Source organism: Ursus arctos, unplaced genomic scaffold, assembly GCF_023065955.2.
Source record: "Ursus arctos isolate Adak ecotype North America unplaced genomic scaffold, UrsArc2.0 scaffold_4, whole genome shotgun sequence".
Classification (NCBI taxonomy): domain Eukaryota; kingdom Metazoa; phylum Chordata; class Mammalia; order Carnivora; family Ursidae; genus Ursus; species Ursus arctos.
Genome location: NW_026623056.1, coordinates 35180244 through 35190191, shown reverse-complemented (window position 1 = coordinate 35190191; position 9948 = coordinate 35180244). Strand labels below are relative to the sequence as shown.

Genomic DNA, 9948 nt, shown 5'->3' with positions numbered 1-9948 from the left:
CTGGAGGAAAGAAAAAGAAAAAGAGAGATTAAAACAATAAATAAGAAAGGGTAATAGTGAAGACATATTTTTAATACACTCCAAGATGACAAGTCAGGAAAGAAGAGAAGGAGAAAATAAATTTCTTTTAGCTGTTAGTGTCTTTATCCAAATGCAAGAGGAAAATGTACAGAAATAAGGTGTTTATTTTATGTAATACGTATAAGAGTCCCCATATTAGCACAATCCTCAGTGAAACTGAAAAGAGAGGAAGATGTAATTCACAGTGATAGAAACTAAGTATCTTCAATGGACTCAGCAAGAGAATCCTGCACAGACTCAGTTTTCTTAAAGAATTTTCTATGTTCAAATGACCTGGATTATTTATGGCCCTCAGAAGGCCTTATCGGGATTCCGCATTGTCGCACTTTTCCATTTTGTTGATATTTAAAATAGGTTTTGCCCCATTATCTATTTTCTTTTCTAAAAAGATTTTATTTATTTATTTGAGAGAGAGAGTGTGTGTGCACACAAGCAGGGTATGAGAGGGAAAAGGAGAGGCCCCATTGAGCAGGGAGCCTGATGTGGGACTCGATTCCAGGACACTGAGATCATGACCTAAGCCGAAGGCAGATGCTTAACCGACTGAACAACCCAGGGACCCCCTTTACTGATTTTCAGAGTGGGCACAAAACAGGTTTAGCAAGACATGGAGTTTGTAATGTTAATAGTTTAATTTTAAGGCTACCCTTTAGTCTCCTAGAAATCGAAAAAGTAAATGACCTCATATGTTCATAAATCCTAAAAATACTGATGGAGAGGGCATTAGCCATAAATATTATCAATCGCTTTTAAAAGTCAGCCAATATACAGATGACAGTGAAAGAAATCAGCTCCATGCAAGCTTGGAGTAGTTACTGTAGGAGTTCCTATTGCATCTGAAATCAAGTCCCTCCAGTCTTCTACCACTGAAATAGGGGAGACAAGCGTGCACCTGCCAACCTGCTCAGAGCAGACCTTATTTCTACAGAGTGAAGGGAAGGAGCAAGAAGAACAAAGAACTTTTAGCTCTTAAGATATATGATGCAAGGCCAGTTTATGCAAGTGTTACTAATAAAAGCATTTGCGCAATTTCCTAGCCAATTACACAGTTGTTGCTAACTTTGTCGAATCTTTTTTCAGGGAGACTGAGGCAGCCTAGCAAAATACTAGGCAGATATTAAATTTCTATGTTCTCTTCCATTCCGTCTTTTTAGAGAGACTTATCTTGTCTTTATTCCCTCTTCTACTGGGCAAAGAGGTAAGAGAAGATTTAGAATGGCAGACAGAATAGTTACAGGCTACTTTTTCCTTGTTTCTTTAAACTGGCCTAAATTTCTAGGCACTGAGGACACATAGAGATGCTCGCCTCTCAAATCATTTTGTATTTAACATAGTAACTGGAACAAATTACTAACACATTCTTCTCCCCACCCCCCTCCCCCACAGAGCCTCTTTACCTGAACTAGCTTCTAGCAAGTTCTACATAAAGACTAAATCCCCCCCCTTTTTTTTTCAATTTTAAGAAAGATGTGTATGGCTAATTAATAATAAAAGCTTAGAACCCAGCAAAATACACTGTGTAAACCAATGCAAGGCAGGGCTACGATAGCATCTGGGACTTTGGATCTCTAATCGTCTAATGATTGAACACACATGCACATAGTACCTTTCTTTTAATCTTATGTAGTTTTTATGATGTTAATTTTGAAGAATGTTTTCTGAAGTATTTCAGCATTAATTTTTTGATCCACTACATACATTTTAACAGATATGTTTTTTTATGTCAAAGTGAATCACATTTGACTTGTTCTACGATAAATCCGTACAGCATGCCTTCAGGTACCCTTACCACCTTCTAAGGATTGGCTACAGAAATCTGTGTTGGTTCATGAAATAGACCTTATCCAGTGCTAGGTATCAGTACTTCAGGTTAGTACCTGGGAGGTGCACTACTCTACATCTATTACCATAATTCTCTCTCTATGAGACCATTAACCAATGACTCTTGCTTTCATCTAAAATACTGAAAGCCCATTGTATTACTGACAACATCATGTGGTTTTTCTGTTGGTTAGCAAGGGCCTCACCTGCTGAGAAATGGCTAGATCATAAGGAGAAGCCTAACTCAGAACCATGGGTAGCTATTTCCTTTTTCATCCACAGAAATAAATTACTTTATTTACTGTGTGTCTCCATAAGCCTGAAGCTGAAAAGCAATGGTTATTTGAATGTTATCTTAGCCTTGAAATACATGCATATATGTGTATATATACACACACACACACATACACACACATATATAGAGAGAGAGGGGGATCCACATATTTATTTGGGGGGGGGACAGAGGATGAGGATCATTCTTCCCTTATCTATTATTTAAAAAGCACCACCTGGGTGGCTCAGTCGGTTGAGTGTCCAACTCTTGATTTTGGCTCAGGTTATGATCTCAGGACCCTGAGATCAAGTCCTGCATTGGGCTCTATGCTGAGCAGGGGAGTCGGCTTGAGATTCTTTCTCTCCCTCTCCCTCTGACCCTTCTCTCACCTGTGTGCTCTCTCTCTCTAAAACTTTAAAATAAATAAATAAATCTTTCAAAAAAAAAAAAAAACCCAAAAAAACCAAAATATCAGCAGTTCGTTTCCATGCAGGGTAAATAAATAACTATTCATCTTACGCCAGTAGAGGAAAGGCTTATTTTCAAGCCTGGGTTAAAACATTTGTTAAGAATAATTAGAGAAATGGATACTTCCCCCCCCCCGATAATTTTATGGAGGAAAATCTCTTTCATTGGCTACTGCTGTCCTGAACATTTTCGTGCTGAAAATTCAATACTGTGGTACATCACAGTGCGTAACATACTAACCATTACACAAGGGCAATTGTGTCGGAATGGACACCTTAATTGCTCATTAATTCCCTAGTTGACACAAACCGATTTTAATGTTATTTAAAGAATAGCGTCAGTCCCTGGGGTTTGTTTGGATTCTCCCGAGGGATGGCTTGAATGATATCTGATCTGTCAAATTCCTCAGGCCCAGTTTTAGGTGCTCTCGTGAAATACTCATAGGACAAAAGGAAAGGATCTTAGTAGTTCACTGAGAACACACTTCAGGGCCACTGTACCTCTTCTCATGACACTAATGGTTCCTTGCCACCCACTTCATGAAGCAAAACCTCTACTCTGGATTTCAAGGCCTGTCTCTGCCCTTGTCTACGACCCTGAAATGCATCTGTCTCTCCTGTGTGTCTGCTCTCGACCTTCCATATACAGTTAATGTACACACTTATATAACCATCCCATTTCTGCAGCCCCTCTTTTTTCATGTAGTTCTCAGTGTGCTTCCTTTTCCCCTCAGCCTTTCCGCGTCCCTTTGACTTATTTTGAATTCAATTCTTACTTACCGTTCTTCTCTAAAGATAGCATGCTTTGGCCAATTCCCAATACATTTAGCCCCACACTCGCCACCATCTCTCGTCACTTCCTATCCTATCTGCCTTTGCTCCAGGTTCACACAACAGCAGGAAGTTCCCTAAATATATCTCACTCTTTGACCTCTCTGTATTTTTACTTAAACTCTTTCTGCAACTCTAAAAGTCAAGTTTTTTGGTTTTCCAAGGTTAATTTAGGCATTCGTTCTCTTGTCCCTTAGTGTTTTACACCTGAGTTTTAACCTTTACAATATTTTATAAGTACCACTAACGAGCATTTCAGATTCCTAGAACTTTTCCTGATACATAGAAAGCATTCGATAAATGGAGAGAGGATTAAGGCAGACTTAAATCCCCATTGAATTTTGAGTTCCTTAAAAATTGTATGCATCTTTGCATCGAAGGTATATTGTATGCATCTTTCAATCTTCAGTGTCCAGCCCAGGATTTGGCCCAAAGTTGGCATACGATAAGTAAAGCATTGGAAGATAGGAAAGGAACGGTCATTATGGCTAATGGAACTTTCACTTTTGGTATACTTCAATAAATACCTGGCAATTCTAAATTCTATAGCTTTTGGAGATTATGCCCATGCTTGTTTATTTGCTTTTCTACTAAATGTATTGATAGCAAATCTGGTCAATAGGCACATCTACCAAAATAACGCAAAGCTGGAATTTCTCAAACATTCCTTCAGGTTTCTAGGGTGATTGTTAGTTTCAGGGGTTAAAACATAAAGTTGTCCTGTTTGTCTCCGGCTCGCAAACCCTTTTTATGTTTATAAGAGATTAACCTAAAAATAAGGTAACTCCTTTCAGTTTCATCCCTTACTCTATTCATTAAAATAATCTCAGATAATTGAGAATAGTCTAATATCTGCATCCCAAACTCTCCACATAACTACCAACATCTTTGTTTTGTATCATACAGTGTCATACAAATAATAATATAATTTCAAATGCTTTCAAATATGGCCCTTCAATTAAAAAAAAATTACCCTAGAATCAAAAAAAAAAAGAAAAAAAGAAAGAAAGAAAGAAAGAAAGAAAGAAAGAAAGAAAGAAAGAAAGAACTGCTTAAAGAAAAGGAAAAGTTGCAAAAAAAAAAAAGGAATATGTTTTATTTTATCTTCATTATAATAATCAATAACATTCAAATGCTGTCTTTTTAGTTAGGTTTATACAGCCAAACCCCTCTTTCCCTCCTTCTATTTTTATAAAAGTATAAAATAATAGCTGTACATAATGCACCAATATCCATATGATGAACCATCTGGAACTCTGATCTCATACTTTCTTGGCCTTTTCAACTCCAGTGAATTCTACCTCCTTTAAAATTGAGAGACATATAATAACTCACATAAGGAACTTGTCATTATGGACAATGGGTCTGCCTCCAAGGTCTTGATATTGTTGTTTTATCATTTCCCGCCTTCTCACCTCCCTCTCCTACTGTTTACTATCCCTTGAATCCACTCCTTGCCCTATTGTGAGCCTGACTCCCCCAAACCCTGACAACCCTCAGAAGGTCACCAGTCCTTCTCTGATTTTGCCTTCTTCCTTTGCTTCTCCTGTAAGCCCCACCTGGGCCAAGCACAGATTGCTCTTCAAAACTGTTCTCTTTAGTGGTCGAAGTGCAGAATAATATATATTTGAGAATTATTATTTTCCTATGGAACATACTGCAAATATGTATATATATATATATATTTGCAGTATGTTCCATAGGAAAATAATAATTCTCAATATGTTGGTGTTTTGAAAGGAAAAACAATTTCTGTATAGATTTTAGCTAAGTAGTGGTTTTGTGATATTCCATATTAGAAGTCCCTAGTAGGTATTAACCTATTAGAGGTTCTAAGTCATTTGTAGTAAAGAAGTTTGATAAATTTGATCTTACATCTATTTTGCGAGTTTTTATAGCTATCGTGTTCTTGTTTACCTGATAACACCTTAGTTAATTTATGGTTTGTAGACACAGCTTGGGAATTACGGTAAAGTAAAAAACAATAAAACTGAATTTTAACTTTGGAAAATCAGAATTATGATGATGATAGTAATAGCTAATATTAAAATATTAAAAGCCAATATTAAAATAAGTCGAGTACTGCTGTGATGTACATGTGTTGACACATTTAATCTTGTATAAAGCAAAGAAGTAATATTATTAGCTCCATACTACAGATAGAGAAACTAGTATTCTGGGAGGTTAAGGAATTTGACCAAGTTGACATAACAGAACTGGGATTCAAACCTCGGTAATTACGCTCCATGGTCTAAGATTCTGTGCTACCCTGCCTCAGTTATCTACCAGATGTCTAATCTGAGGCAAGTTACTATAACTCTCCAGGTCAAATTTCCTGTCGATTAAACAGGATTAATGTTATCTGATGTGGCTGGCATAAGAAAATCACAGAGCCCGTTGCAGTGTCTGGAATACACTGCAGGTACTTAGAATACCCATTTATTGAATAATACTCCAGGACTCTGAGTTTGCTCATCCCTTGGCCATGTACACACAACTATTGGTCACTTATTATGAGAGAAGGAGGCCTAACCCTGTGCTGAACTGCTCGAAGATTCGTACTCCAGAACTTCAACAGACCCTTCCAGCCATTCCTTAACCTGGCATTCTTCCATGCTGACTGCCTGTTGCATCCATACCATGGGCATTTTAAACCTAGTGTGCACTCCTCAAGCCTGGGGATCAGGGCATGATTCACACCTGTCAGCTGAGGAGTCTGGAAGAGCCTTGCACCAGCTGGCTGCCTTGCCATCCCTCCAAACGTCACTGCCCTTTCATGATCTTTTCTTCCTCAAAGGAAAAAAAAATTTTTTTCATTCCAAATCTAATAGTCAAAATATATAAATATCTTCTACTTCAGTCCATATCCCTCTAGTTCTGCCAGGATCTGGCTCCATCAACCACTCCAACTTCCTTTGTATTCTGTTTCTTACTTTCCCTCCCTGCCTCCCTCCCTGCTCCATCCCTCCTTGTTTACACACACACACACAGTAACACTATACTGCTGCCTCCAGACCATATTTACACAGCTCCCATACTGCCCACCCACAGCACACTGCAGAGCAAAGCATGCATACTGCTTCACTCTGTCATTAATTCCCTCTTCTCTATTTCCCCCCAGCATCAAACTTCTCCAAAGAATCTACTGGCCAGGTCTATTTCCCCACTCAACACTCTCCAACCCTGTGCAACACAGTTGCATTCCCACTATCTATAAAAACCCCTTTCTTCAAAGATCTTCCTAATTGCCAAATGCAACAGCCTTTGCTCGGTGGTGATTTTCTTTGGCCTCTCCAGCACTTTGTTATGCCCACCATCTTCTGGCAATGTTCTCAGATCTTTCTGGCAGTACACAATTGTGATCTCCTTTCTGTCATTTTAGCCAGTTTTTATCTGTCTCTCTCACTGGCTTTGCCTTCTTATTTTGCATTTTAAGCATGGACTGACCCCTGTGGCTCCAACCTCTGCCTTCTGCTTTTTTCATATTACTCTCTCACTAGGACATTATCCACTTCATGGCTCTCACAATCACTTTTATGCAGATGGTGCAAGAAACTACTAAATTATAATTGTGAGGAAAGGGGACATATCTAATTCATCTTCCGAATTCCCATGGTATCCAACAGAATATATCATACATAATGGGTGTGTGCATGTGTTCAGAGTGCACAGAGAAAATGAAGGAAGAGAGTATTTCTTTGACTTAGCAGTTGCCAAAGAATCAGAATACTATGTTTAGGCATTGAGTATTTGTTAACCTCAAATGCTAAAATAAATGCCCAGATATTGCCCTTCTACCTCCTGAAGGGCTTGTGAGCCCAGGTCCTGTTGCCCTGTGAGTAGGAAAACCAGTGTAGGCCTAGAGGGCCAGAGGGGTGCAGAGAAAGGAAAACGCAGCAAAGAGAAGGTAAGCTGAAGAACAGCAGATGGATTATTTGGCTGGAAGCAAGGCTATACAGGAAGGGGAGAAGCAGTCTGGCTGGCAAAGAGCAGGGCAGGGGAAAAGCATGTGAGCGCAGATCCTAGTCCTTGAATCTCCTTTTGCAAGTATCCATGTGTCCTTTTGTGCTACACTCAAATATTGCTATCCCGCCTCCAAAGGACACTGACATTCCCAGATAAATTCATACGATTTCTAGAAATCTCTCATTCTTTGTCAAGATGCTCGCTCAAGCTCTGATATCGGAGCAGTAAGCAATGGGAAGAAGAAGAGTGGTGTAACCAGCATCTCAAGGGAGACAATTCAAAAGGTTAATTATGATATGAGTGGAGAAGGTAAAAAAAAAAAAAAAAAAAAGCCAAAAAAAGAGAAAAAAGGAAAAAAAAGACATTCAGCCTTCTGCTTAAACTTGCCTTTCTTAATCCTTAAACTCTATTACCCTTAAATCTATATAAGGGAGAAAAGGGGGTACTGAGAAGAGGGGGCTCTAAAACCTCATTATATTCCCTTCCTAATCCTGTGTCATTAGGAGCAAAATGGTACATTGGGAGACCACTTAGACATAAATGCCTGCAACCTTCCTATCAGACCTGCTGACTTTCTCTTTCTTTATTTCTCACTCTCTCTTTTTGTCACTGCAGCCAATTATGTTGAGATATGATTTTTGGCCAGTCAATCTAGCTCTGGCATCAGGGGTCCCACAATAGCCTGGTTGGAGACCCTCTCGGCCTCTAATATTATTATTTTTTGGCAGGGTCATTATGATGATAATAACCAGGAACAAATGTCTCTATTCAGCAAAAAGAGAAAAACAAAACAAAGCAAAACAAAAAACCCCTACCATCTAACATTTAGATAAGCCTACAATTGTAACACAAATCCAAAGGAGGAAGCCTATATAATTTAAAGTTAAGGTTAATTCTGGAAATTGGTGAGGATAATTAAAGAACGAAAGAGGCCAATTGTGTTTGAAATTACTGAGTCAGATCCAATCTTTCACTGGGCTCCATACAAATGTTGCATTATATATAGGTTAATGTGCTAGCAAATGACACAGCTCACAATTTATACTCTGGTTTAGCTTACAAAGTGTCATTTGGACCTGGGGTATCTTTCATCTGCATTTTAAAACTAAACCTGAAACTACCAATGAGCCAAATGTCCTACATTCCTCTTTGTAAATTTGAGTATCTTTGGGTCTCTGTTTCTTTATTCAGCCTCAGGAGTAGTATTCAGTGTAATGAGAAGTGCTTTGTCTATATTCAAAGTCTGAGAGTCCTTGGAAATCAACTTACCTTGGCAATTCACAAGGAACTTACTTTCAATACATGTGCATCTAATGCCACAAGGGGTAATTACACAGCATCCTCCTATTCCTACCATACCCCTGCACACCCCCCACCACACAGTTGAGGCAGAGGGGTTGTTTAATACCTTGACAGGGGAAGTGTGTATCTATGTAGTGGTAGGCATGTGTTTTTGGCTCACATTCCAACTAACCCCAACCTAGTATAAGAAAAAAAAAAAGGAAGCAGAGCCTACATGCTGTTGGCTAGAACCCAGAATCCTCAGATTAGAAAAAGGGTGAGCGGGGACACAGCACAGTCATTTCTGGCCTAATAAGTAAGGCTGACAGCCAGCATTATACAGAGCTCATTGGAGGGAAGCAAAGCCTCCTCGGTAAAACTGTGATAAAGAATTAGAATTTTCTGAAAATAGTAATAAGACCTCGACACAAAGTCCTGACCAATCCCAGCACACATAGCAGGGGAAAAAGAAGAAATGGACTATACCAAGGAAAATATGCAGAAACTAAATAACAAAAAGAATAGAGAATGGACACAAGGGGCAATTAATCTTTTGCCCAGTTTTATGCGTGTTAAGCAATGTCTGTAATTAGTAGCATGTTTAAGTGATTTGTGATAAACCCATGCACTCCTCGTCACATACAGAAGTTCAGTCTTTCTCAACTATTGTTAGGTTGTATCCTACAGTCCTTAGAGCATGCCGTCAGGTGTTAGAGACAGACACCTGTGCTGGGTGGGGCTCTGTCAATCACAGTAGGGATTCTCGGAGCCCAGAGCAGAGGAATGGGCTGTAGCAGCTCCTGCAGAATGGAACTTTCACACTAACCATTCCTCACAGGTTTGTGCATCCTCGTGTGGGCACATGCATGCTGAGCTCACAGAGGAAAGGAAGGCATAGGCAGACCAGGAAAAGATGTCCTATGATAATTCCTTCCGCGAACTTCACTCAGAAAAATGGGAATGGGATAGGCTGGTGATGGGTAGTAAGGAGGGCACGTATTGCATGGTGCACTGGGTGTTATACGCAACTAATGAATCATCGAACATTACATCAAAAACCAGGGATATACTGTATGGTGACTAACATAATATAAAAAAAAAATTTAAAAAAAAAGAAAGAAAAATGGCTTCACTGCCAACCAAACTTCCATCTTAGTTTCAATCAACAAAGACCTCTTCAAAATCTAATGCTGACAGATCCGTCAGGTATACAAGAAGTTCAAGACA

At 39.1% G+C, this 9948-nt stretch overlaps 1 long non-coding RNA gene across 1 annotated transcript in view; it reads right to left on the bottom strand.

Annotated features, from left to right (window-relative positions):
* LOC130542599 (uncharacterized) overlaps nt 1–9948 on the bottom strand; it is a 114667-nt gene that overhangs the window by 66952 nt on the left and 37767 nt on the right. The window lies entirely within an intron of this gene.